This window comes from Gymnogyps californianus, chromosome 2, assembly GCF_018139145.2.
Source record: "Gymnogyps californianus isolate 813 chromosome 2, ASM1813914v2, whole genome shotgun sequence".
Classification (NCBI taxonomy): Eukaryota; Metazoa; Chordata; class Aves; order Accipitriformes; family Cathartidae; genus Gymnogyps; species Gymnogyps californianus.
In genome coordinates, this window is record NC_059472.1 from 115,396,583 (window position 1) to 115,422,023 (window position 25,441).

General features: G+C 43.6%; 1 protein-coding gene across 4 annotated transcripts in view; it reads left to right on the top strand.

The window, feature by feature from the left end:
* The first annotated feature begins 7,771 nt into the window (after nt 1-7,771).
* STARD3NL (STARD3 N-terminal like) overlaps nt 7,772-25,441 on the top strand; it is a 36,845-nt gene continuing 19,175 nt past the window's right edge. For all 4 annotated transcript variants that reach the window (XM_050915664.1, XM_050915665.1, XM_050915666.1 and 1 more), the window contains exon 1: nt 7,772-7,823. The gene's annotated coding sequence lies outside the window, so the exon portion shown is untranslated. The remainder of the gene's footprint in view (nt 7,824-25,441) is intronic.

A 25,441-nucleotide genomic window follows, 5' to 3' on the forward strand; every position in this document is an offset into this window, starting at 1 on the left:
CCGCCGCGGGCTGCGCGCAGGGGGGCCCCGCCAGCCCGCCCTGCACCTGAGCCGGAGCTGCGGCTCACGGACCCCAGCTCTCAGGTTCCCGCCGCCCCGTCCGTCACCCAGCCTCTGGTCTCTGGCCTGCACTCGCCCGAAATCGGCTGACGGCCGGAAAAATACCAGCATCTCCCCTGAGTCTGTCGGTAGGACGATTGCGAAGGACCGAGGTCCCGGTTGTACCCATCCAGGGTGAGAGACCACCGAGTTTCTGAGCAGCTTGAAAGATCCTTCCTGCGCACGTTGAGCGCGGCTCTGATACGCTTTATATTCCCCTCGAGCCAAAAGGGGCTTTGCAAGGGACTAATCAGAAGAAGCAGGGTCCCAGGCCAGCACAGGTCCTGAACAGGAGCTTCAAAAAGAGCCTCTCAGGTTAGAGTGACTCGCCTAACGAGATCCAACTGAAAATGCATCCAATACATTGCATGAGGCCCATGTATATTATTTTAGAAAACGAACCTAAACTGCATGGGAATTTCACAAGGAACTGCAGTTGTGGGAACAGTAAAAGAGGTCGAAAGGATTACATGACATCTTTCAGATAGGAGTGAGTTAAAAGAAGAGAATACCCAAGCTTCATTAAATTTGATTACAGAAAATTAAAAGGTGGATTCTGCAGTTTATTCTGCTGGTTTTGTGTATATTGTTTTGGGAGAAAGGACAGGAGATATTTTAAAATCTGATACCCACTTATGTGGTCATGTACTAAAGCACGGAGAAAAAAAAATAAAGTACAAGGTTTAGTCATTTGACTTTTTCAGGTTTCCTTGCCACTTGCATAATTCTCCTTGTCTCATTTTTTATTTGCATGATTTAGTACTTTTTCATCCACTTACTCAGAATTCCCCACAAATATTTTGTTCAGAAAAACATTTGTCATTCAGATGGGAACAACGTATTTGATGTTAGCAGTGTTCCTATTTGAACATCCTTAAAGCAAAACAAAGAGGAAGAGGGGAGAGGAAACAAGGGCTAGATGGACCTACTCACTCTACGGCCGTTTAAGATGAGAAAGATGGACAGCAGCTATTTCAGCACTCCTTTCAAATGGTTTTGAACAGCTTTTGTCAAAACACCCTTTTAAGTAACCCTTTTGCTGAAGCAACATGTCAGCATTTTCAGCCTTTCTAGAACTGGCGGTCCTTTAAATATACATTATTTCCTTAGAGTTCAGTATATTTATGTTCAGAAAATGTTACTGAACATAACCGGGGGCAAAGGACTTCACACATATGCAAATTATCCAGGAAACAGTTAACTCTTTTGTTAGTGCTACATTGCTAACCACCTAAGTCTAAAATCTGAGAGGTATTGACTGCCTACTGAGATGATGATATTCATACTGACAATACAATAACTGTAAATTTGTTTATTGAAGGCTGCAACTGTACTTAACTCGGTTGGCCTGCTCTCTCAGGCTTTGCAGAACGAGCATTATAAATACTTCTTGGGTAAAGTTCAGTTTGGTGAAAAACCCTGTCTTGCTTACAGGGCAGTTTCTGTACAGTAACCTGGACATATTTCCTCTTTTAGCAGAATAAAATATACCAAAGGGTCACACTTAAAATCTCCGGCCTAGGGTGGTGGTTTTTTGTTTTTCTAATTTTTACTTCTCATTTTTCACTTAAATGTTTTAGTTTCAATAAGTCTAGTCACAAGAATGACAAAAATAATGCCTTCCTTTTAAAGCTTCATGAAACTACCAGGTGTTTATTTGGTCCTACAAGCATATACACATATTCCTAAGGTTAACATTACTAGATATATTTCTATGCATAAAGGAACTTGTTTAGGTGGAAACCACGGACAGTTAAACCCAGAAATACATAAAAACAGATAAAGGAGAATAAAGCAGATCAAGAGTAGAGCGTATATTTAGTAGTTTATGCAAAAAAACATAGCTAAAATTGGGGTAATTATTGATGTATATAAGGATTGCATATAGAAGGTTTTTGATAAAGATAGCAAGATAGTTTTAGGTACAGGTAGAGGATTTATCATTTGTTTCTAGGGAAAAGCAACTGTAAAAAACTCCATTAAATGTTTGAAACTGCTCATTTTTGCTCTCATTAAACTTGTAAACTCTAACTGTGGGTGAAAGCACTTTTCCTGCGGCAGAGGAACTCGATACGAAAGAAAAAGGAAGCACAATCTGAAAAAGTCATGCATAGAAACAGGGCGTCTATAGATGGAACAGAGAGGAATTGATGAGGGGAAATGAACAGAACATAGTAATACGCATTAGAAAGATAAGGCAGTAGAAGTGGAAAAGACAAAGAGTTTGCAGAGAGATAGAACATGAGTGTGCATGGCCGAAAAAAAAAGAAATCGGCTGTGAAATGGCCCGGCAGCGTTCTGTGTGCTCAAAGCACTTTCCAAAAGCCAACAGAAATTCAAAGTAGTCTTTTGTTTAAAACTGAAGTACAAGCATTTCTTTCTTCCTCCCAAGTGAATAAGCTCTTATCTTTAAGATAGGATTTGTCTTGCTTTGATGACAGGCAAGAGCTCAGAGAAGAACATTTCTGTCACTGAGCTGACTAGCAAACTGCTGTGGGTTTCAGTCTAATAAAGTTCCCATTGACATGAGACAGAGTGGGATTTTTGGGTTGTTTGTTTTCCAGGGAAGGAGAGGTTCTCTTTAGAGCACAGGGTTATAAAGTTTGATTCATGTGCATGTTAGAAATCTGGGGGCTTTTAGCATTTGAGAAAACAAGTGTAGATGGGAGTTATCGAATTTCATGGCATGCAAAAGGTGCCTGCAAAAGTGGCATGTCAGCCTTTTAATATGGTATTGTTACGAAATATGCTAAACAGTGCTGCTCAGCCACTGTGCTGAATATTAAGCAGCAATTACTGCTTGCACTAATACCATCACGTCATCCTGAAAAAAAGATCTAAAAAAGAATGTGTTTTATTTCAATGCCTGACAAATGGTTGGAGTTTGGCTCTCGTTTTCACTTAGTCATTTTCTTGCCACAGGGTGAGCTTACAGTTCCTACACTGGGTGGTCCATTCACTTAAATTGAACCACATCATGGAAGAAAGCATTAACATCAGCTTTAACATTGAAGTGTAATAGATAAGTTATGTGAGAATCCTAACTCTATACTCGCTTCGTAATTTCTTAGTCAAGAGATTTTTTTTCTTCCCACTCTAGTGTAGAAATACTTAATCACATGCTACCCATATTATCTATTTGGGAGGCACTCTGATTGTCCCCAGTGCAACCTACTTCACTTTTCTTGAAGGGGAACTAGACATTAAGAGCTCACCAGCTAGAGAAGCAGAGGTGTTAACTCAGCTAGCCAGGGATGTCTTTGGTCATGGGTTTGTAGCTTGAGGTTTGAGAACCAGCCATGCACAGGAATGTGAACCTCCCATCACATCCTTAAATGTATTAAAGCAGATCAGTTCCTTTGATTTCAAAGGAGATTTGGGGGTGTAATGACTTTGTACATCTTAGTGTCTATCTTTAGACACTATGTTTAACTACAGGATTATTTGTGTATATTCTGTTGCAGGAACCAACCAACTCATTTCGGCTGTTTACCACAGCATGAAAGAGCAGGAAGAAATAGTTGAGACTCTTACATCAGAAAGTGGCTCATCTTACATCCATCTACTTGATGTAATGAGGCATATTAGAGATAACTGTTGCAGAACCCAGTCTTCACCTTAGAGCATTAGCTGCTGTGAGAACAATTAACTGATGTCCCAAAGCCAGCGTGGACAGCAAAGAGCAGTGTCCTGCCCTAACTGAGATGCTCTGCCTTTAGACCTGCTAACTGCCCTGGGTGAGGGATCATGCTGAAATGACAACTCATATTTCAGTTCCAGCACAGGCTAGGAAGCTCTATACCGCAACCCATCCCCTGGGAAAGCCAAGTGGCAAGAAGGCCTTCTTGCTCCATCCCGAACTCCCCTCCACCAGTATTGCAGACTGACACATCCTCTTTCTAAAGAGCAGCATTAGGAAGAGCTCAGGCATATTTGCCTCCATTTGGCATCCCTCTTGCCCTACCCCTGCCACAGCTTAAGGCTGAGGAATCTTTAGAAAGCAATTTACATCCAGTGGCTTTAATTAGATTTTACCTATTATCTGTCAAGTGGCGATAGCACTTTTGAATATGGAATTAGGATTCCTTCAGCCCTCAAAGAAGTACCGAACCCTAACGGTCTTTCCCCAGAAAGAAAGAATATAAAGCTGAGAATAAGCGTATTGAGAACAACACACAAATATTAACCTGTCCCGGTTGCTGGCTACTTATTCTGCCAAAGAACCTATTATTGCCACACACTTTTTACCGTGGGAGCAGACCTAAAGACTGAAAATAGGAATTTAAATAGAAGCAGAGGAAAACCAAATGAGGAAGGCTTTAGGATGTAAACTATGGGTCCTGATCCTGTGCTTCTCTTTCCACTTCTCTTGCTCCAGAAGATTACAGACACTGTTTCCTTAATGCCCTGTAATAGGCACACGTGAACACGGTCCAAGGTAACAATTTAAGTGGAATGTTGCCCAAGACCTACGTGCAACCCGCTCCACTCCTTTGGAAGGTGGAGCAGGCACTCCATTACCTGCACACAAAACTCAGTTGCTCACATTCAAACTTCAGCATCAGGAGAGAGAGACATGCCTTTGTTAGTAAAGCACTATTGAAGAAACTGCAGAGTCCTTCCTTACATGATCTAACATTGTCTGTCCTTCCCTACGTTCAGATCCACTGAAGGTTAGGAAAATACCTCTGCGTAGCATGGAAAAACTAGCCCATTAGCCCATGCTCAGCTCATTTTCTCCAAGTCTGCACTGCTAAATGTCCTCTCTTTGGACAGCATTGCAATCCCAAGATTGCTTGGTTAAACTTGTTCACAAGGACTTGCAAAGCCAGCTTCTATATAATTTAATCTGTCTAAAGTTACCTGAGTGGTTACCAAATGTAAATCCATAAATCTCTCAATTTCTTGTCCAAAAGCAGAAGTTGACTATCAGCTCCCAAAATTAAGGTGTCATTTAGCTCACTAAGATGATCCGAAATTAAGGTATCCAGTAATAATACTGTGTGTGATACAGAAGAAGATATTTTGGTTCTCAGAATTTCAGTGGATTTGAAAACATAGCCTTAGCATATTGTGCTAAGCACTTTAATTAGTAACTATTTTTAGTAAAGCTTAGTAAAGTCTTCTCAACAAACCTTACTTGAATTTCCTTGAATAATGCAAGACGTGATATCTTTGACTCCTTGCAGTAGGAACTGAAACAGTTCTTCACCCATCAGGATCCCCTCCGTACACCCTGCAGAACAGGAAAAGCAGAAGAAACACTATTTTCTCCCCAGTGAGATTCTGTAAGGTAGTATTTTGACAAAGATAGCAGAAGAGAGGAGATAGGCCACCTAGAAGGAGGAAGAGACTCAAACATTAATCCGACAGATCTTCAGAGATCGATTTGTTATCTTAAGACAGAGATTTCTTTTCTCTCCTAGATCTGATCCAGGATCCCTTTTTCCCCTCCCTTCCATAGTTGCCTCATGCCTTTCCCTTAAAGTCAACCACCCCTTTCTCTAGCTCTCCACCTCTCTATAGCTTAACCTCTCCCAGTTCTCACCAGTACTCTAGAGGAGCTGTCAACAGCACAAGCAGCTTGAGGAGAGAGACAAGTTGCACTAGCTGATATGAATAGTTTAAAAAAGATGTTTTCTCTTTGATCTCAGTGCAACTTTACATTACTTCTACATTTTCAGGAATTTAGGTTTGGGGGATTTTGCTATTCTTCTAGTCCTGTATCTAGCATAATTACAAAATAGAAGAGCCATTCTAAAGCTACAATCTAACTGCCTTCTACTTAGTCCTTTCCTCGCAGCCAGATCTCCTTTTTACCATTAATCAGCCAGCTGGCTGGTTCTGTGAACATGTATGGCTATCAGGCCTGAGTCTCAGCTGTTTATAACTATCATATTTCTTTATGGGTTTATAACAATTCATTCCATCAGGAATGTGCAGGAATATTGAGAGTTCTGCTTTACTTGTGATGTTAATGGTTACACACAGCCTGCATAGGCTTTAGTTAGCTGAAAGCTAGCCTCTATTTATTGAGCTTGGCTACATATTCAAGATGTAACACTGGGCTTTTTTGTAGTTTGATAACCACTCATGAGGCCTGAATAACAGTGGCTTTTCATGTGTTTTCACAAATTATGCTTCTAATCTGTTCAGCTAAATGTCAACCAGACTTTATTTCAAGATACATTTATTTCAATGGATGCAGTGACAGAGGGCTGCTGCTTTTGTTTTGCAATGTGTTAAACAACTTGTACCAAAACTATTTGGTGACAGGTAATTCAAATACAGGCTGCCACTGAGATTCAAAAGTCTTTCTCTTTGCATTTTTATGAAAAGTAACAATAATTCCTAAATATAGCTACCTGCCTGAAAGCCTGAGGTGATCTTTAGTACAATAACTCTGAAAAAACCCAAAGATAATCAAAGTAAACTAACATGGGTAAAAAGCATAAAAGTACATAAAGTGATTGTGTGTTTACAGACTTTGATTAAGAAAAAATGGTTAGCAAAAAAAAGATCTTGCAAGACTTCCTCACAGCTAAAGGAATTCCTCTCCCTTCCCATTAATGAGAGGCAGTAGAGGACAGGGCATTTTATTGCGGGTTCTGGGTTTGTGGAACAAGGATGAAGCGATTCACCTCGGCTATCATTCACTATAATGTTTTTTCTAATAAATGCTTAGGGTACTTGTTTCCAGCTGTGTTCTAACTCCAGGTTGAACACCCCAGCAGTCAGCATCACCTTGCTGCAGCTGCTGTGCACTGATCTCCCTGAAGATGCGTGGGGTTTTGCGGAGCCAGGCAGGGTGGGGTGGGTGACCACTACCTGGATAGTTGCAGCCTTTTTTCTTAGACCTCTCCTTTAATCCTTCTTCCTCCGTTTCCCTGCTCTAATGCAACAGCTGTGATGAATTTTATTTTGCTCTTCTTTTCTCTGTATAACTTGATAGGTACAGCAGAGCGCATTATCTCTGCACATTTTTTGTTGGAAGAGATGTATCATGGATCTAGCCTGCAACACTGAACTGCAGACAAACCTTACGACATATATAAGCATTTGACAAGCTTTGGGCTTCCATAAGGACGGAGACCATGCTTCCCCAAAGGAAAGGATGGTTTTCTTAAGTGGCTGGTTGGTTGAGTTTCTGTCATGTTTTCACAATGATGCCAATCACGCTTGGATTTTCTGGGGCTAATCTCTGTAAATATAAGGACTGTGCTATGACAAGACACAGGAGCTTAAGTGGAATTTAGGCCAACGACAGATAATCAGTCTCACCGCTCGTTTTGACTGCTTCATTACAATTTGGGGGTGTTCACATTTAAAGAAAAGAGCCCCGCCCCCCCGCCGCGGGGCACACGGCCACGCGTGGGCCGGCCACGCGTGGGCCATCCGCGCTCTGCCCGCCCTCCGCCCCCAGCGCCGCTTGTCCCCTGAGCCCTCGCACCGCAGCCAGGCCGGGACGTGGCGCAGCCCGAGCCGGCAGCCGGCAGCGACCGCGGCGGTGAGGCACCGGCACCGTCCCAGAGCCACCGCGGCCTCACGCTTAATTAAGACCGAAACCACGCGCCGCCGCGCCACCGAGGGGCTGAGCCCCGCCCCCTCCGGCGCCCGGCTCCGCCCCCTTCCGCGCCGGGCCCAGCCCCGCCAGTCCCCGGGGCCTGCGGCGGTGCCTGGGTGCCGTGCGGGCCTCTCCCTCGGGCCGGAGCGGCGCGCTCAGGGTAAGCGTCGCCGCCGCTGGCCCGGCAGCGGGGAGCGAGGGGAAGGGGCGAGGGGAGGGAAAACGCCGAGAGGGATGCGGGGCGCGTTGCTGGCGGAGGGGCGGCCTGGCCGCGCCTCCGGCGGGAACCGGCGCCCCGGCGAGGAGGCCGCGGCTGAGGGGAGCGGCGCGAGGGCGGCCCGTGCGGGCGGGGGGGCAGCGCGCGGCGCCGCCGTTGCGGCCCTGCCCTCCCTTCCCCTCCCTTCCTCCGCGCCGGTGCCGCCGCTCTCCCTCGGGGAGGGGTGGGAGGCGGCGGGCGGCCCGCTCCGTCAGGGCGGCTTTGTCCCCCCGGTACGGCGCCCGCTGTCCTGCTGGGGCAGGGGGGGAGCAAACGGCGCTTGGCGGGGGCGGGGAGAGGAGGAGGAGGAAGGAGGAGGTCACGTGCCGGGAGGCGGCCGGGCGGGGCGGGGGTCCCCTCTCCGGGAAGGGGTGTGCCTGCGAGAGCTCGGGGGATGCTCAGCGGCAGAGCTGCGGGTGCTGCCTCTGCTCCGCCCCGGCCTCCCGCGCCCCCGGCGCCTCTCCTGCTGGCGGACCTGAAGGCTGGAGGAGGATTGTTTTCTCCTCCCTTGCTGAGATCCTAGTTCAGCAAGTACATCTTCGCGGAGGTACAGTGACCTGTCCGTCCTGCTGATAACGGTGTGAGCAAACCCCGGGCGTGCAAGCCTCTGGTTTCTGTCATGGGAAAATGTTATGCTGGGGTTTAATTTTAGCGTCGGACTGAATTTAGGCAGCTTTGGAGAGGCACTGCCCGATTTCAGCATCCGAATTAAAAGTGGGTCATTCATTCTTGAAGTGTAAGGCTTAAGGGTACTGTCTTAAGGGTTACACTGGTACATCTGCAGAGCGAACTGGTTAAGCTTACAGCAGTTTGATCTGCACTAGCAGTTAAAGTTACTCACTGATGAAGTGCTAACATCGAGTGAGTTCCCAATTTCATGGTAGTCAGGTGTAAGTAGATACAGTGATTGACTTTAACATGGAAAATATTCACCACAAATACTAAACTTGAAAAAACAGTTTTTTTCAAAAAAAATCATGTTAGTGTGCTTAGAGGTATAAGGCCATCGCAGTATTTGTGCACAGTGTTGCCGGTAAATTTTATTATGCGTATTTGTCATCTTGGCTTTTATAGTGTGATGTAGGATTGTGTTGAGCATTAATTGCTATGAGACCTGTCATTTTGTTCTGGAAATCCTGGTGTTTTGGGGGATTGTTAGTCAATCCAACATTGTGAGAAGGCTCATTTCTATTTATAAGCCAGTAGGGTTGTTATTATTTTTAGTAGATGTTTTTCATCAGCTTTGCAGTTTTAAGTAGGCCAGATGCAGAGTGATTGGGTTTTTGTTTGTTTGTTGATAGTGTTCAGGGCCAGACACTATGGGTAAAATGCACCAGTGGTCCTCTTATTATGACACAGATCCTTAACTTTAAGTATTTTTCTGTTATATGCGTGTTAGACTTTTTCAGGATGAATGTTGTTCTTTATAGACTTCTATGTTGAGAAAGAAATATTTGACCTTTTTAACGATGCTGAAATTTGTGAATCTCTAAACTCTTAGTTCAGATGGATTAGGCATTCTTTTTGGTGCATTTAGGCTAGAATGTGGTTTTCTTGACGTGATGCATTCTAATTTTCATAAATTCTCAAGTGTTTAGCCATGAGTTTTTCAAAATTAGTTTAGCCCAATTGTTCTAGGCCTTCACGCAAAAGAATGCATTTGGACTTTACCATTTTAAACTTCATCAGACCATCCTAGTTAAACATATGTTTTAATAACTGTATTTGTTGAAATGTTTTACAGGGCCAAACCTAATTTCTAGTAAGCAGGATTAATGGATTTCATTCAGTGAACGGTGTCAGCATGCACAATATTATCAGTGCTTTTGCAGAAGAGGTTGGTAATGGTAAATCACACTGGTGACAGCAGAAACTGTGATTTCGCATGGTTAGCCAGCAGCATCCAGCAACTTAGCTGAGTCACTTTAAAGGATCACAGATGTGTTGCTTGTTAAATGTTCTCTAATTAAACTGTATCTGCTAAAAATCTGTTCTTAATTTGAAATCCTGAGTGATCGTGTTAAAAGACAACTTGTATATTACCCCTCTGCCTTGCTGTGTTAAATTCAGCTAGGAATAAGATTAAAAATGAAAGGTTGGGAAAAAAAAAAATCTTAGTAAAGAACCAAATGAATAACTTGTAATGACATCATGCTTTTCATGTTAAGATCAGCTACTCAGTCATCAGCTGAAGCCCTGATCACTTCAGAAACAGCATCACTTCAGACGTCAGGAGTTAATTTCTATCTAGCACTGACAGAAAAACTAGATGAATTATGTGGAGGTGTGTTAGAATAAAAATTTTATACTGAAGGTTCAGATGTAGATCTTTGCTAGAATTTGCTGCTGCTTGGACTGGGTAGTTATTTCCTTACAATGTCCTTTAAGCCTTGTAAGGAGAAAAATGGAGCTAATATGTAAAACCTGATACCTCCTTTTGTTTTGAAGCATCTTCAAGAGCTTTAAAATAGGACTTAAGAGTAAAAAATCTTACAAAAGTTTATCTTGTATTCTAAAATGGATGTCAGTTTCTTAAAACACTGTATTTCTTAAGAGCTCTGAAGAATTTCCAGGGCTTGAGTTTGCCTGGAGAAAACTTTCACACCATTTTGTTGAATAGTTTTTGAGGGCATGACGGAATCCTAAGTGTTTCCCACTAATACATAAAATGACTGACATATTTCAGGGAGAGTCGGGCAATTCTGTGCTAGCAAAAGAAGAGCTTTTCTTGTCCAAGTAGTATCTGGCTAGCAGCCATGGGGCATATGTTTGTTGTTGAATTGAAGAAAACAAACAAACAGAAAAATGTGTATGAGTATCCTATGTAGTAAACCGGTATCGTGCTTGATGTTCGAGGCAATCAGTAAGATGTTTGGTCTCTTTAAAGAATTGTATTTAGAGAAATGCTGACATGATAAAATAGATATGCTTTAGATGCCTAAAAGGTTTATTTGGCCTACACTTGTTTTAAATATGGGAAACTGAATGGATTATAAGCCCTTGTTGCTTAGTATTTAGTGTTTAGTGGAGTAAAATTTGCAGTGAAATCTTTATTTCTGTGAGCTGGTGTTGGGTGGCTACAAAGTCAGCTTCAGAGAGCAGGTAATAGATATGAAGAAGAGTTAAGACCAAATTTGGCAGAGGTTTTTTAATTGTCTTTTCTCTGTCTTTGTACCACTTGCCCTTTATGCCCACTTCTTCTCCATCCCTGCTTTTGCAGTGTGTCTACGTATACATAAAACATGCAAAAATACTGTATACATATTATAACTGTGGGGAGCTGATTGCATTTAACCTTAAAATCCTGACATAGTTTCAGGTCTTTGGCAAGACTAGTCTAGAACTTCTAAACCAAAAAAGAGGTGATGTTTTATTTTTAAGAAAACAATAACTTAGTTTGGTAATTAATTAAATAAGTGAACACTATCAATCGGAATGTATTGGTCTCAAATGGGATGATGTGTCATCAATTCTGTAACTGAGATACTTGTTCTTTGTATGTTCTAAGGACGTAACAGTGATAAAATGCACACACTTCAGTTTTGTAGTTTGCAGTGGTTAAATATCTTGAGTGCAGCTGAGATCTGAGGCACACCTTCGGAATGTTATGGTGCATCCTTTTTGCATGTTAGTTTTTAGTATTTTTCTTAAAATAGAATATAGTTGCATATTTAAGATCACAGTCTTGAGTAAACAAAAGCTGAACTCCACACATCTTGAGTTCTGGCAAATGTGTGTTCAGGTGTGTCATGAATTCAGCATGGAGTATATTTTCAAAGTCACTTTAGTTTAACTCTGAAGAACTGTTCTTTCATATGCCGTTTCCCATGTCTGGTTTGAGCATACTCATATGCAGGCACAAAGTCTTATTTGCTCATTTTAGAAGTAAAAAGTCTGGGATATGCTGTTAAGAAGGAACCCAGAGGGGAAAGTGGCAGTGGAGATAAAAGTAAGGCAATGCCGATACTGAATTTACAAGCTGTTTACTCTGCCATTTTCTCAGCTCTTGTAGAGCAAGAAGTGAAGTGATTGTGAAAGGGCAGCAGCGTTCTGCACGACGCTGCTCAGTAGCAGGGCTTCTTCAGCTGCCGGGAAAAATTAGTCCAAGGTTGGAGCACTTTGATTTGACTTTCTGAATCTGTGAGTCTCACTCTTGGGATGGGGGAAGGTGACGTTGCTGTTCCCTAAGATGTCCTACTGACCCAAAAGATTGACTTACTTTTTTTTTTCTTTCTCCTTTTAGCTTGCAAACTGTGTCCTGCACTCTTCAGCATCTTCTTCCAATGTTCTGAGAAAAATATTGCCCAGTATGAATGCAGGATGCGTGCAACTGCTCTGTTACTTTTGTCAGGTCACCATTAGAGCATAGGAAATTGGGGAAACATCTTTCTCAAGGAAGCATGAAAAAAAAAAAACCTGATGGGTTGTCTTTTTTACAGGGAGAAGTAATCTAAATATTTTTCAAATGCAGTTCTTACTCAAGTAAATAGCATGACTTTAGAATTAAGTTGTGTAATCATTTTGTAGAAAAGAAAACTTAAACCCCATGTGAAAGAAATAACAGGAAGTAGGCAAAACAAAATAACATTAATTTGCTAGCAAAAGCACAAATACTTGTGTTTCCAGTCACTTTCTAACCAAGGCAAGTTAATTGCTCTTCTTGCTTTGCTTTTGTCTGACATCTAGCCATCTGCTTGGTGGCCTATCTTTCAAAATCTTGGTGATAAGTTATTTCAGGGCTCATTGGTATGAAACCAGATGTGCATTATAAATATAAGAGTAATTTGTATGCCATACAAGCTGTACTCAAGTATATTTTGTGTATTCATCTTGTGTGTTCTTTTGGCCTGAGGGGTAGGTAAGAGCTGCTACTTCAGGGTCAAGTAGAGCTACTCCAGTCGTGAACTCTCTGATAACACCAAACTCTTTGTGAGGAGCTCTCTCCTGTACGCTGATAAGTCCTGCCCTGCCCCTCCGATGGGAAGTCTTCCCAGTCTTTAAATGTGTTGCATATTTGTAACTTGTAATTCCTGCTGTGTTGCTTAATTGAAAATCTAGAGTATTGCCAAAAAGTTACACACAATATCTTGTGCTTATGTTCGGGGAATTTTGTGGGTGTGCATCAGTTTGAATTTTTCAGTCTTATTTTGATTAAAGTCTCTAGTGCCTGTCGAATGCAACACTATCTAAATGCCTTTTTTTTTTTTTTTTCCAGTAAATAACTAGCTAGGAACTCAGTCTAGAGGATAGAGTGTAAGATAAGGTATATCTTTAACTGTGTAACTAGATGAAATCTCTGTTGGAGTGAACATTGGAGTAGGCATTGTGGAGGTGATTTACGATATCCTATAGACAGAGTAGGAAGGTGTGCTTTACTAGTTTGCAGGAATTTCACGGGAATAAAGCTGAAGAGGAGAGGAAGGGAGCCACAGAAGACAAATGAAATGTAAAGGAAATACAGTCCTGTGCAGGTCAGGAACAACAAAGGACAGACTTCTTGGCTGAGGGAAAACTTTCTTTGGACTGAACAGTTATCAGAATTGGTGTCTAAGGTACCATTTTTTTAGCATTAGGCTTCTTCAGGTGGTCTTTGGTACCTTCATGTTGGTTCATACTAATTAGTCTCACTATTCAGAGCCTGGGCCTCTTGGTGCAGTGTGCAGCCATGAGTTTTAAGTTGTGCCTGCTCCTCAGACACAACCCACTTGATTTGAAGCAATTGCTTTTAATTCTGTAAATGATGGTTCTATGTTTGGGCCTTTTGATCATATAATGTGACCTGAATGTTAACTAGAATGTCACATGTCAATGAAAATGATGTATCTTTCCTATTTTAGTCTCCTTTCCAAATGTTAAACTGCTGTTCTTTTAGCTTGTATTTGATTATTTTGTAGTCCTCTATTATTCAGTAGATTTTAGTTCTGAATAGGCGTGTCCAGTACCATGTTGTACCTATTTATATAGTTTAAAAATTTCTGCCTCCCTATTTTAAAGCTAAAGATTATAAAACCAAAGTATTTTTGTGGACTTTGTGCTTTAACTGGAATAAGAACATCTGTAGAGAAAGTATGCAGAGTAGTCTTAAAATTCCCAAATATGCTGTGAGATAATTAATAGGAAAACAGATAAGTTGGGTCAATTTGAATAAGTACAGCATCAAACATTTTTGTTTCATCTGATTCAAGATTCAGATTCTGTGTCTCTGATCTAACATGTCAAGGAGTAAGAAGGGTTATAAACTACGTGATGCATCATTCACTAGGCAACTTCTCATGACTATAAAGGCTACTACTATGTGTAGGGCAGGTGTCTTCAGGTGGTCCTATAAACCTCTGAGCATTGTTGGATATCAGAGTTATGCCAGTAAGATCTCCCAACGAGTCTTAACTAGTTTTCTGAAACTGAAAGTTCAGGAAAGGCTGGAATTGCCTTAATATAGTTGCAGGTTAATTTTTGCTATGGCAAGTCTAATTTTGTTTTTTTTAATGGCTTCCTTTCATGCCTGAATTTTGGCTAACCAATATGTGCAGCTGAGCTTGAGTCTTAAAGCAGTGACTGATGAAGCCAAACACATCTCAGTAGCAGCAGGTAGCATAACAAGGGGAAGCCTGGGAAACTTGGGTTGAACCGTAGGAAAACTGTCTGTAAGAGTTAGTGCCATACTAGCACGTTACCCAGAGAAACTGTTAGAGGTTTTCAAGACTCAGCTGTTGAGAGCCTCAGCTGATCAAGTGTTTAGCACTGGTCAAGTCCAATGCCAGTCCTGCTTTTGGGAGGAGCTTGGACTAGATGACCTCCAAAGGTCCCTTTCAACCAACATTTCTGTGATTCTGTGGCTACACAAATTACTGAGTTTTCATTCTCTCCTTTTTCTGTAACTGTGTGCCTGCTTCATGTCAGCCCGATTTTATATGAATTTATCTTTTTATTCCGCTTATGCTATTCACGTCAATGTGCAGGATGTAGTAGACTGTTGTTGACCAGTCTCTAGACTAACGTTTTGTGTTAGTGAAATTCAAAGCCTTTATAATACTGGTTCTTGTTTAGCTAAAACCCAAATTTGCAAGACGGATTTGCATCTGGAGATACTTCCATTTTCCAAATTCTGTACTTTCAAGATCAGGCTATAATATCAAGTAACTGAATCAGCTTTGAAATTAAGATGGTGTATTCCCCCAAATGTATGCCCTCTTGATTTTTTTTTTTTTTTTTTTTTTTAATTTTCCCTCATGTCTACCAAGGAACATTTGTTTCAAACAGAACATTACTTCATACTAACTGAGAAATATTTTTAAAGGCATTGAAACCTTAAAATGCTTCTGAGGCAATGATGTGTTACAGCTAGAGACAGAATGAGGGCAGCTGGGAAAGGATTTAAGTGCCCTTCAGGAAAGGGAGCAATGACTATCAGAAGATCACTAGTAATGTGTTCACTACAAGCAGATTTCATGAAAATTAGTTCTTTCAGTTATATAAACAGAAGAGGGAGAGAGTGTGTCAGCAGAATGTTTTTGGTTCATTTGTAGTAGAGAACGATATTAAAAAATGTGTCCAGGTAAGCTTTGGAGGCAGTCTCCAGCTCTTTCGGAATTTTTTTTTTCCTAATTTACAGTCAGCATTACCTCATCTTCAGAGAAGTTGGGTTTATCTGTGTTGGCTCTTTATCAGGGTTTATGCTGGGACTGACAGAAAACACATTGAGAGAATTCTGTTAATACTCCTGCAGGTTAATACAGGTTTATGCCAGATATTCTCAGTTTATTAGACTTTGTATATTTGGTGTACCAAAGCAGTCTTTACAGTTAATTGTATATTCTGTCCGAGGTGTTGGCTAGAGCAATTTGTGTCTATGCCTAGATAAAAAATGAAGTTGGAGTTTGTGATGGTGGGTGAGCAAATCAGTATGACACTTAGTTCCCAGACCCTGAGGTCTTTTATTGCTTCCAGAGGATGTGTTTAGTGAACTCAGGTCAGGCATAGTTTACTATGCTGACTGGGTAGATCCTGGAGTATGTGTGCCAGGCCGTTCGCTGTGTGGTGGATGCTGCCCGTGCTGGGTCTGGGGTGGGATACTGCCCAGGGACATCCTCGCTTGAAAAGTTGCCGATTCAGAATTTGCTGACTTGAGGACCATTTTCCTGTAGGTTTTGTGTTGCCTGTTATGCTTATACATCGTTGTGTTTTATGTTACACGAATGTATGATAAAATTATCTTAAATTGTCTTTAACTTAAATATTTCAACGTTAGGATTATAATACCAGTTACTGTATTAAGCTCTGGTCTTGTAAGGAATTTTGTTTTTACTATGCCACATAGTGTGTTCCTACAGCTTGACAGATAGTATAAGCAGTAATGCAAGTCCTTTTATCAGAAAATAACTCCTTTGGTAAGGAGAGGGAGAGGTAAAGAACTGGCGCATTTTATTTATCTCTATATGAGGAAACTTTTTGGCAAGGAAGTGCTTTATTTTTTTGCTTAGTTATGAATGAATATTAGTACTGGTTTAGCGTCAGCTTTCTCATCAGGAAAGACTAATTTAGTACTGAAAACTTTGTAGTTTTCACAGTACTTTAGCATCTTGGCAACTGTATTGGCTGTGTCATCCTATTTTACTTATTGAAAAGAAAAAAATATTTTCAGATTTTTTTTTTTTTAACCTTCACAGAGAAGCTGTTTATGGTGGGAATTCTTGGGCAGCATTTAGTGTTGTCCAAGACACACATAAAAAGTATTCTAGTTTTTGATAGGTTTCAACAGCAATTGTGACACAATGTTACTTTGTGTGTGTAGTTACTTTATGCAAATATGGTTTCTCTGATATTTTAAACTAAAAGTGTTGCCTTTTCCTAAAATTGCCTCTATGTGACACTCACTTTCGATTTTGCTGAGCTGTTGATAGCCCTTTGAGTAAGCCTTTTTTTTTTTTTAATCACTTCTGTTATCTCTTCTCAGTTAAATTCTGCTGTGTGTTTTTTCCTTGGAAACAAAAAAGGTAACATAAGTTGTGCTGGTGCTCATGTGTGATACATTAACATACTAAACACAAAAATAATTTAAAACAAGGACAATAGAATGGAAGAATAGGGATAGTGTAATGATAGAAAAGAGAAGTACCATTCTGATCCTGCATCGGTAAGATAATGTAAAATTGACAATGCAATGTGTGCCATCTGCTTCTGTCAGTATGAGTGAAAATAATGGTGTTAATTGTAAATGTAACCTGAAAGTCATGGGCTAGCTCTCACCATGTATTACTAAAGTCTTCACTAGCCTTTGAGGGCAGGGAAGGAGTGCAGTCCTAATCTTGCTAATTTTAATAAACTCCTTTACTTTTCACTTATACTAGTTAATACTATTAATAAGAGTAAATCTTTAGTTCACTAGGATAAGTTTTGGAATTTAATTCTCTGGAAGCCTGAGTTATGGCCATAACAATTAAGTCTTAAAAGAAGATAAAACACACATTTATTTTAAATTGAATAGATACAAACTTTGCTTCTTTCCAGGAAAAAAAAAAATTGTCTATGATTTTTAATAGGTCAGTATAGAAAACTTACTTAGCTAAATATTTTAGTGGTAGGAGTTGAGTGAATATATGCAGTTACAAAGAAGAGAAAAAAAAGATAAAATCTTACTTCTCTTGAGGTCAGGAGGAGTGAGGAGAAAGTATATCACAAATATACTAATGTGGATTCTATCTCAGAATTTTTTATTTCCCTCTTAAATGTTTTGACATTTCAGTAAGCTTATAAATTCTGTAATTTCACGCGCCTAGTGGATGAAGGGTAGGCAGTGGATGTAGTTTTTCTGGATTTTACTAAGGCTTTTGATACTGTCCCTCACAGCATCCTTCTGGACAAGTTGTCCAACTGTGAAGTGAGCAGGTACACGGTGCGCTGGGTGAAGAACGGGCTGAAGGGCAGGGCTGAAAGGGTTGTAGTGAATGGGGCTACATCTGACTGGAGACCAGTCGCCAGCGGTGTTCCTCAGGGCTCAATTCTAGGGCCGGTTCTGTTCAATGTTTTTATCAGTGATCTGGAGGCAGAAGTTGAATGCACCATTAGTAAGTTTGCTGATAATACTAAACTGAGAGGTGCTGTTGACTCTCTTGAGGGACAAGAGGCCTTTGCAGCGGGATCTGGATAGATTGGAGCACTGGGCAGTCATCAATGGCATGACATTTAACAAGAACAAATGCTGGATTCTGCACTTGGGATGGAGTAACGCCAGACATATATAAATTGGGAGTGGAGTGGCTGGAGAGCAGCCCTGCAGGAAGGGATCTGGGGGTGCTGGTTGAGAGGAGGCTCAACAGGAGTCAGCAGTGTGTGCCCTGGCAGCCAAGAGGGCAAACTGCATCCTGGGGTGCATCAAACACAGCATAACCAGGCAGTCAAAAGAGGTGATTATCCTGCTGTGTTTAGCACTGGTGTGGCCTCACCTTGAGTATCGTGTGCAGTTCTGGGCCCCACGATTTAAGAAGGATGTGAAGGTCCTTGAATGCATCCAGAGGTGGGCAACAAAGCTGGTGAAGGGGCTGGAAGGCATGTCCTCTGAGGAGCGGCTGAGGACACGGGGTTTGTCTAGTTTGGAGAGAAGGAGGCTGAGGAGCAACCTCATTGCTCTCTACAGCTTCCTGAGGAGGGGAAGTGGAGAGGGAGGTGCTGATCTCTTGTCCCTGGTACCCAGTGCCAGGATGCGTGGGAGTGGCGCAAAGCTGCATCCATCAGGGGAGGTTTGGACTTGACATGAGGAAGCATTTCTTTACCGAGAGGGTGGTCAAACCCTACAACAGGCTTCCTGGAGAGGCGGTTGATGCCCCATGCCTGTCAGTGTTTGAGGCATTTATTTGGACAATGCCCTTAATACCATGCTTTAACTTTTGGTCAGCCCTGAAACGGTCAGGCAGTTGGACTAGAGATTGTTGTAGGTCCCATCCAGCTGAACTCTCCCTCCCTCTCCCCTCCCTCTCCCCTCCCTCTCCCCTCCCTCTCCCCTCCCTCTCCCCTCCCTCTCCCCTCCCTCTCCCCTCCCTCTCCCCTCCCTCTCCCCTCCCCTCCCCCACTCCTCATGAAATGCCAGGGGTTTTTCATCTCCAAAAACACTTTCACGGACACATAACACAAAGGATACAAGTGGAAACAGGATTTTATTTTATTTTTCTGACTCTGTTTCAGGGCACATGTTCACAAGCATTAACACAATGTGCAAGTGTAGCCAGGAGCAGGCTGATGCAATCCTCAGTTTAGCTTGAAAAAACATCACTTGAAGTCTGGCAAAGGGAAGTCAGAGAGCTACAGAAAGTCACAAAACCCCTACATCTTGTGGAGAGCCGTGTGCTATTGAGAATGCATGGGGAATACCGATTTCTGGCTCACTCACATGTCTCTGGTGACGAGGAGTTAATGGCACAGTTAGTATCCAGCATGGTTGCTATGAACTCCGCCTCTCCAGGCAAGTTTGCCCATGGAGTTTCTTGCAATATCATGTAATATCAGGACTGTTTATCTTCCTGGTGAATGTCCTTCACCCAGGCACAGCAGGGAATGAACATGCCGGTCTGTAAACATCATTCCTTCGTAGGTCATCCTTTATTTTGACCACACATCCTTCCTGAAGCCTGCCATATAGAATAACCCAAACCATGGGACTGCCTGGAGCCGAAAGAAAGGGTGCCAGCTGAACCCAGCCTCCTTCAAATCAGAGGCAGACACTGGGTCAACCCACAGATGATACAAGAAGCCTGAAAATACGTAACTGATATTGAAAAAAACAAAAATTAACTGTAAAATATTAACCTTTGCCAGAAACAGGAAAGCAGATGATAACTGACTAATGCACAAAGAAGGCTCTTTCTTAAAATTTTTGAGTTTTTTCTAGAATGTGATTTTTGTCTCCTTTTTGGTAATGAATTTTTTTCATATGGATTTGTATTTTGGCATTGAAAAAAAAGCAAATCCCAAAGAATCCCACACCTAGTTTATAATTATTTTTCCTCTTTTGTTTCTAAATTATTTTCTTTTAGCCTTTGAGAAGAAAGGACTATAACCAATGTCATGTATCATGTAGGATGCAAAAACTCAAATAATATGGCAGCATGAGTACAGGCCAAGCAGTCCCTGTTTCCTGAAGAGCAAGAATGAGGATCAGTACCAATCACACACAAAAGAAGAAGAGCTGCATGGCGTTTTCAAAGTTACGACACATAGCGATGACAAGCATACTTTTTGCCTTCCAAAACCTGCTCCGCTGTGCTTCTTGGCCAGTGATGCATGAAAAGTGCTCTTATGCCTGCCCAGCGCTTCTATTGCACGCAGGCAGAGCTGAAAAGTGGCAGCTGCTGATGGGGCAGCAAGCCTGGAGCCCTTCCAAGCACGGGCTGTTTTGCACAAGCAAGAACCCCTGGGGAAATGGAGCCCAGGGAAGAGCAGAGCTCGCTCCCACTACAAACTTGCAATGAGAAAGAGAGCCAGAGAGAGCCAGGGCACGAGTGGGGCCTTGGAGGTGCAAGAGCAGCAGGCAAGCAGCTAGGCGAAAGGGCCCAGAGGAGCCCTGACAAGGGGCTGTGCTCAGTGCTACAGAGGACAAGAAGCAACCCCCGGGGGCCACCCTTGGGGCCCACCGTGGGAGTCTAGAAAGCTTCCTCCCCCCGGATGCAGGGCACGAGGGCCACCTGCGTGGAGCAGGAGCAGCAGGCACCTAGCCCAAATGGCCCAAAGGAGCCCTGGCATGGGGCCGTGCTCAATGCTGCAGAGGAAGGCAAAAAACCCCCGGGGACACTTGCTAGCCCACCGTGGGGGGAAAAAAGCCTTCCTCCCCCAGCTGCAGGGCACCAGAGGCCATCTTCGTGGTGCATGAGCACCAGGCAGTAACCTAGCCAAAAGGGACCAGAGGAGGCCTGACAAGTGGTCATGCTCAGTGCTGCAGAGGAAGGCAAAAAACCCCCGGGGACCAGTGCCAATCCGCCCCGGGGGAAAATTCCTTCCTGACCCCACAGCTGGCGATCGGCTATTCCCTGAGCACGTGAGCAAGACCTGCCCCTTCGTCCCACAGCCTGCTCACACCTCCCAGGAGATGCCCAAGCCCTCTTCTCCCTCAACCTGGAGCCGTCTCAGGGGCTTCTGAGAGTGGCCAAATGTCCCTGTCCTGATGGACCTTGGGGGCAAAAATCCTTCCTGTGCCTGGCAGGGCACCAGTGGGTGCTCCAAAGCACTGGGACATCTTGCAACACCTCTGCATCCCATTTCTTACGGCTGCTGCCCCTGGCTCTGCAGGGGAAGAGGATGGTGAGCTCTGCAGTGCTCCTCCAGAAGGTATTCCCTTGGTCTTGCCACTGCTATCGAGCTGAAAAAGCCCGATAGCCTCAGGAACCTCCAGGAGTTGGTGGTGGTTCTCATCTCCAGCAGCCTCGTCCAGCCTCTGGTCTTCCTCCCTCAACCCCCTCCAAGCAATTCCAGCGGCTCCTCAAGGACTTCCTCTCAGATGTCTTCGGGCTGCCCCCGGGCCAGCTCTGGCAGTGGGACACAGGAGGATGCTCCCTTTTATCCTGCCCCAGGGCATTGTGACTGCTGCATTGACGGGTGGAGCACTGTGACATGGGGGTGATGGGACCCCCCATGTGCAGCCCCGCCTACCGCCCCTCCACCCAGCATCCTTCGAGGAAGGCCTTTGAGGTGCTGGCCCTGAGGCAGTCCCCGTGCCCAGGGGGCTGGCCCTGCCCTGGGCACAGCTGCTGGGCGTCCCTGAGGCATCCTCTGCCACTCGGCTCCCAAGGACAAGCCCGGTGCTGTTACCCTTCTCTCAGGCCATGGCAGAAATCAACCCTGCAGCCCCAAGAGCACCCCTTTTAGCTGTCCCCTCTCTGCGCCTGAGCTAACCTCCATGAGGCCCCGCAGCGAGGAGCACCAGGGACACAAACCCTTTTCCAGGTGGATAACAGGGGATGGTTTTGGCAGCCGCAGCCTGGAGGAAAGCCAAAGTGTAGCCAGAGCCATAGGCTGGGATGGATGGTGCCAACAGACTGCCATGGAAATAACACAGGTTTTGAAAAACAAGTGAGCGCAGGTGACACTGGTGCGGTGGAAAGGCTGCTCATTTTCAGACCTAGAACATTTGGATCCGTGCCCAAAGCACAGCCAGGCAAATGATAACTCTTCCAAACAGCAAAAATAGTTGCTATCGCTGTCACATCCCCTTTTCCCACTGAAGCCAAGCTGTGCAGTTGTCTGTGTTTATACGGGATACAAAATGTGCTTCAGCCATGGGGTAAAATGTCCACAGCTCATTTGTGACTTTCACCTTTCTGAGAGTTATTTGCCTGCCTCAGTTTGTGGGAAGATGTTCAGATCTTATCTAAAACCCTGGCAAATCTCATTTTCCTTTAAGATTTAGTATTTTGAGTACCGAAGGAGTAAGGAAGGTAGTGTTCTTGTCATTTTGTATGTTTGTGCCAAAACTCATATGTATATTCAGGTAACAAAGGCATTTATACCACTGGTTATGGTGATGCCAGAGGTGGAAGAAAGGAGTTTGGTTCTCTCTGCATGAACTTTGCAGAGATGCAGAGAGCACGTGTGATTTCCTCACCATTCCAAGGGACATTTGCTTCTACACTGTTTATGGTGAGGTCTTCCTGGAAAGAAGTCCTGAATTGTTTTGTGTTCTTTACCATATTTTTCCTTGCACTTCAATAGCTCTTTTTCTCCTTTGGCCTTCATCCTTGATATCTTTCTTGAAAGCGATGGCAGCCCTCTCAGCCTTTGTCTTGCTCCTTCTACTCATCGCTTTCTTCTGTAGGTCCTCCATGCTCATAATCAACTGCTTACTCTTTGTCTGCCTTCATCCCAGGCAGAATTTCTTTCTTGAACACGAGAAATGTCGATAGTGGTACAGGTGAGTACTCACCAGGGCTTTGCACAATACTTGCCTTTCCTATGGAAATACCTTGCCTGACACACAAGAATGCAGTTGGCTGTATCACATCCGTGGCTCATAGTCACCCTGTGACCTGCTCATGCCTCCAGGAACATTTGCCTACTCCGATGTTTCCGCACTGTAGCAGAATCTCATGGTGCCCCACCTGATGTTGTGTTACCTATTTCTACCCTGCAGTTACCTATTTCTAACTTGCAGTTCTTCATGCATGGTTTATTGATGTAGGGGTATCTCTTCTGTCAGAGCTTCAGCTGGTAGGGAGTATGGTGGCTGTAGAACTATACTGTGAGATACAGCTTTTTCTGGTTCGTGGATGCCATGAAATCCAGAATATGATGTGCCCAATGAATGTATCTTTTGGAGAAGGCAGGAAGCCTACATATCTTGAACGATGGTTTCCTGCAACCTAAATTCAGAAGACGTGACCACGAACCTCACTGCTTCATCTGTTTGATGACATCAAAGCATGAAGGGTGGAGCCTGAGAGATGTGTTAAGGGGGCTTTTACCCGTCAGTAGCCTGCTGGAGTCCAGCTCCACGCAGCCACGACCAGCAGATCCAGCCCTCCACCATCCGGCTGAGCAATGGACAGGCTGTGTGGGTGGGCTCTGAAAGTGAAGCTGGTGGTGTCAGTCCAGTCGCTTTCAAAATGGATGTCTGCCTCCTACAGAAGAAAATAACCACAGCCGACGTCATTAACGGAGCTTCCATTGTGGAAGTTTCACCGGAGAAAGTGCCAAATCAGCCCAGACACTGGAAAAGCTACAAGAGATGAAACACTGGTGGGTCAACGTGATGCAGTTAGTGGCACTGCTGTCTGTGGGGATATGCTTTACTCTCCAGGAATGTGAATAAAGGTTGCTGATGATTTTTTAAATGAACTGTGCAGGCGTTTAGTGAAGAGGAAGGTTGTTGCTGGTAATGCTGAGATGGGTAAGGAGGTGGCTGGCCAGGTGGCCCTCTGACATAAAAGGCAACTGCCTCTCTTTAAGAGTTCCTACACACCTGTAGGATAGCTGCCAAGAAGGACTGAAGATTTTGCTTTTTATACACCCACCTGAAACCACCTGAGAATGTCAGTGTGATTAAATTGCTGATGATGTTATTCAGATACAAAGGAACTTTTTTTTTTTTTTAAATGAAAGAAAGTATGGAAAACAATCTTCTAGGACACACAGTTTCCAAAACTGGTGGAATGAGTGCAGAAAGCTGCCAGGCTATTTCTGTTCAGTTAAAGAATCTCAATATTTTGATGCCAGCTCCGTGTGACGAGAGAGGCCCTTGCACGTGTCCAGATGGGGATCTGATGGATCAGCAGGCAGAGTGAGGCTAGAGATGAATTCACTTTCTGTAAATGCCCCCTGTCCAGAGGCTGTGAGGAAAAAGACAGTCTGTCAATAGCAAGGATTTCAAATGGCATGGAATTTATAATCTAAAACCTATGTTTTGAGTTATGCTGGAAAACAGACTGGTAGCCAGAGCATTTTAAGACCATGCTTTCCTCTTTGCAAAGGGCCCCACAAGGCAAATGAATGCTGAACTAGCACATCCTGAAACAATTAGCTCTAGCTGTACTAATTGCATTCCTGTATGGTGCTGTATCTACAACAATCCAGACTGGAAGTAACAAATTCCTAGATAATTGCACTGACTGCCACATCAAAAAAAAAAGGTCATGTCTTTTAGCCAAGGTAGATGGAAATTGTTTTGGAAGTGCAGGTGTTACTTGGCTTTCTTTTTTCTTTAACAATTTCTTGGCTTTTCTTTTCTTTTTTAACTATGGCCATTGATGGCCAGATCTTGGGTTTATACCTCATCTCGAATGTTTTCCTATGAGGTGCTGTTACACAGCAGGGCACTTCAGTGTGAGGGTTTTCAGTACAAAGCAAGTGCTGTTTACAGGGCTCGAGTGCAACGATTCTGCTCACACCCTCGGGTTCAGGTGGCCCAAAGTTCATTGTAGCGCTTGAGACACCTGACCAAACACATGCCACATATGTCTTCCTCCTCTAAAGCCCTTTGACAGCCATGTTTCAGGCAGCTGCTGTAGAAATAACGGAGGAAGCTTTAAAGCTGTATTGTGCTTGGCCGCCCTTGCCTGGTGCTTTTGGCTGGCTGGGACATGACTTGCCGTGGAGGCAATATCCAATGTTTCCTTCTGCTCTTAAAAAAGGTCCTCCAGAGAGGGAGATTTCATTAGCGAGCAACACGTCTGACATCATGCGAGCGCTGCTCTAATAGAGCCAATGTTAGCCCCAATCTCTGAAGCGCAGTAGCGCTTTGCTTCCTGTGGCTTAGTTTTCGCGACTGCCCATTTCGCAAGTCCAGCTTGGGTGGCTGGTGTGAGGGGAAGGGCAGCAGGTGCACGGGAACATGTCCTGCCTTGCTTCGTTCTGGACTTCTCCCTCTGATTATTTCTCCTAATGTTTCCCACGGGGACCATCTGTCCTTTTCATCCACGTCTGTAAGAGTGAGACCATTGGAACAAATAATCCTAAGGGCAATATCATTCTGGCAGTGTGAGCTAGCACGAGGTGGAAATTAAATGGAAGGGAGTTAGGCGCTTTCGATGTCCAAATTCAGCAGC